The sequence below is a fragment of the Muntiacus reevesi genome, chromosome 2 (assembly GCF_963930625.1).
Source record: "Muntiacus reevesi chromosome 2, mMunRee1.1, whole genome shotgun sequence".
Lineage (NCBI taxonomy): Eukaryota > Metazoa > Chordata > Mammalia > Artiodactyla > Cervidae > Muntiacus > Muntiacus reevesi.
In genome coordinates this window covers 257,379,464-257,382,941 of record NC_089250.1, presented here as the reverse complement: position 1 = coordinate 257,382,941, position 3,478 = coordinate 257,379,464, and the positions used below count along the sequence as shown (strand labels likewise).

The window sequence follows — 3,478 nt, the reverse complement described above, 5'->3', positions numbered from 1 at the left end:
AAGGAGCTCACTGAGTGTCCTCTGCTTTGCTCCCTTAGGTCCCTCCAGCCAGACCCATCCTTGAGACAATTAGGGCAGAAAGGAACAAAAGCAGCAGCGCTGGCTGCCCAGTGTACTGAGGCCAACATCCCTGCTGACCTAATCCATGCCCACAGCTGTGGGCTCACACACTGCAGCTGCTGCTCCCTGGGAGTCCTCCTGTCACTTAGCTCTAGGCAGGAGACAGGACTCCTACCAGTAATTTCAGTATCTACATACTGAGAGTCTTTTCACTGGGTCCTGTATTATCTCTTACAAACTTTTTCATATTTTACTACATTTTTGTCTCTCTGTTTTATTTGGGATATTTTTCTTTGAGTTAAATTACAATTTACTGATTTTCTCAACAACTGCACTTAATCTGCTCTTGAATGTATTATTTGAATATTTTAGTCCAAGAAAATGCACTGTGAATGTATTAAATTCTCTCTAAATTAGGGATAGAGCTAGAGATATAAAAAGATATGGATACATATCCTCAGACTGACAATCCTCCATGTTCTCCCTCCTCTGGTACAGTTTTAGATTTCCACCTTGCACTACATCCACTCCTCCTGCAGGCCTTCCTCTAATATTTTCTATAGTGCAGGTATGCTGGTGCTGAATGATTTAAAGATTTTGCCTCTGTGAAAAAGTGTTTCTTTTTCCTTTATTTTTAAAACATAGCTTCACCAGGTGGAGAGTTAGAGCTTCACAGTGTGCATTTTTTTTTTTTTTTAATACTTGACTAAATTGCATAGTTTCCTAAGAGAAGTGTCCTGTCATTCTTCTCTCTGTTCCAGAGGGTAGAGACATTTTACCACTTATGCCACAGTTCATATGGGCCATGCTGACTGTAGTCTAACAATACTCTAAGACCCTAGGAAACAGGGATAAAACCTTGTCCCATCCTTGTAATTTCACAAGTCTCCTAAGGTAATCCGACAATCCATTTCATGCTTTTAGAAGTAAGCTGGGGCCTCCCGGCAGCGGCCCTGCGCGCAGCGCTGCTCCCCAACCCCCCTCCCCCTCGAATGTGACCGGAGCTTGAGGCGCGCAGGGCCAGAGAGGCCGCAGACCCGGGACCCGGAGCAGCTCAGAGGCGGTGAATAATAGCTCTTCAGGTCTGCAATAAAAAATGGCCTCCAATAAAACTACATTGCAAAAAATGGGAAAGAAACAAAATGGAAAGAGTAAAAAAGTTGAAGAGGCAGAACCTGAAGAATTTGTAGTAGAAAAAGTACTGGACCGCCGTGTAGTGAATGGGAAGGTGGAGTATTTCCTGAAGTGGAAGGGATTTACAGATGCAGACAATACTTGGGAACCTGAAGAAAATTTAGATTGTCCAGAGTTAATTGAAGCATTTCTTAATTCTCAAAAAGCTGGTAAAGAAAAAGATGGAACAAAAAGAAAATCTTTGTCTGACAGTGAATCTGATGATAGCAAATCAAAGAAGAAAAGAGATGCTACTGATAAACCGAGAGGTTTTGCCAGAGGTCTTGATCCAGACCAAATAATTGGTGTAACAGACAGCAGTGGAGAATTAATGTTCCTCATGAAATGAAAAGATTCCGATGAGGCAGACTTGGTACTGGCAAAAGAGGCAAATATGAAGTGTCCTCAAATTGTAATTGCTTTTTATGAAGAGAGACTAACTTGACATTCTTGTCCAGAAGATGAAGCTTAATAATTGTTTGCATTGCCTTTTATATATATATATATATATTATGTGGGTCTTGGTTTTCTGATTTATTATTGTGAAAAAATAACTACGTCCTCTAATGAAAATCAGGTTTGATATGTTTGTTTTGAAGTAATATTGGGGAAGTTACATTGGGTTTTTTGTTTTGTTTTTTTTTTTTCCATCTGTAGCACTGGTTACTTTGAACAAATAAAAGCTTTCTGTAGTTGCTTCCTTCAGTAGGAAAGAATTTGATAACCATGGTATATTATTTCCTCAGCATTAGAGAACAGTTTTTCTAAATGTTCGAGGAAATCTCCATAGTCATTACTCAATCAGAATTTAGCATTTAACTCATATGTGCCTGAGGGCCATTCTAAGTTTTTTGTATGTGTATACATAAAAGACGTATGTAAATGGTTGGGAGTTAATTTTTTGTTGTGGTTTTTGTTTTGGTAAATACATTTAAACAACAGCCTTTCATAACGATGGATAAGCCCATGTTCTGGAATTACATCATTTTGAGCAATATAAGAAATAACTTCAACTTAGATTGAAAATTTAAGTCTGAACCTTTCAAATTAAATAATTTTGTAGTTAATTAGACAAATTAAGCAGTTTAAATTGGGTAATTTTTTAAAGCATCCTTATCAGAATCTGCATCCATATCTGCATATAAATGTAGTTTTATATGCAGAAACCCTGGAAGGAAAATTTTTATCACCATCAACAACCTTCTCAACCAAATAAAAAAGTAGAAAAATTCTGGTATGTTTTCATATAGCAAAGCAAAACTTAGTTAAACAGACACTTGATTGTTCTTTTTGGTGAACCATTGTTTTACAAGAAATTGAAGTCTTTGTGCTATATTTAGGAAAGGTTGTGATACATGGGATGTCTCAGATTTGTTCATGGAAACCTAATCAGATAAATATTGGCAATTTACAATCTACAGGAATAAATGAGTGAACAAACTTTTCTAATCTATGCTTGACCTGCATGTTTTTTCAGACTTGACTCCAATCCATTCCTTACATGAAGGCTCAATTTTCTCAGTATGTTGGGTTACTAGTTCAGCATAAGCCAAGAAAAACAATAACTTTGTAGTAATCAGAATGTTATTCAACTGTATATTGTTTACTTTATTGTAAATTCTGGTGAACAGTGGTCAGTAAATAGTTTTATATTCCTTTAAAAAAAAAAAAAGAAGTAAGCTGGGGGGTGCGGTCCCAAGATGGCAGAGGAATAGGACAGGGTGACCAATTTCTCCCCCACGAATTCATCAAAAGTTCATTTGAATGCTGAGCAACTTCCACAAAACAACTTCTGAACAATGGCAGAGGACACCAGGCGCCCAGAAAGGCAGGCCATTCTCTTCAAAAGGAGGTAGGACAAAATATAAAAGATGAAAAAAGAGACAAAAGACTTAGGAGTGGCGACCCATCCTGGGGAGGGAGTAGTGAAGAAGAAGTTTCCAAACAGTAGGAAACCCTCTCACAGGCGGGTCTGTGGGGAGTTTAGGAATCTCAGAGAGCAACATAACCAGCAGGGGAAAAAAAAAAAAAAAACCCACAGAATAGATGCCTAACTGCAACTGCCAGGGGAGAAGCAGCCCGGACGCTTGCATCCACCACCAGCGAGCAGGGGCTGGACAAGGAGGCATGAGCTGCACAATCGGTGCTTAGGGTAGGGAGTGGGCCTGAATGCCCTGAGGACAATCTGAGGGAGCTAACATGAGATAGCAACCCAAACTGTGGAATCACCAGAGAGAGGAAAAAA

The 3,478-nt window shown here is 39.0% G+C and overlaps 1 pseudogene; it reads left to right on the top strand.

Moving 5' to 3' along the window:
* The first annotated feature begins 1,028 nt into the window (after positions 1-1,028).
* Positions 1,029-2,908, top strand: LOC136158753 (chromobox protein homolog 3 pseudogene; annotated as a pseudogene).
* Positions 2,909-3,478: the final 570 nt, after the last annotated feature.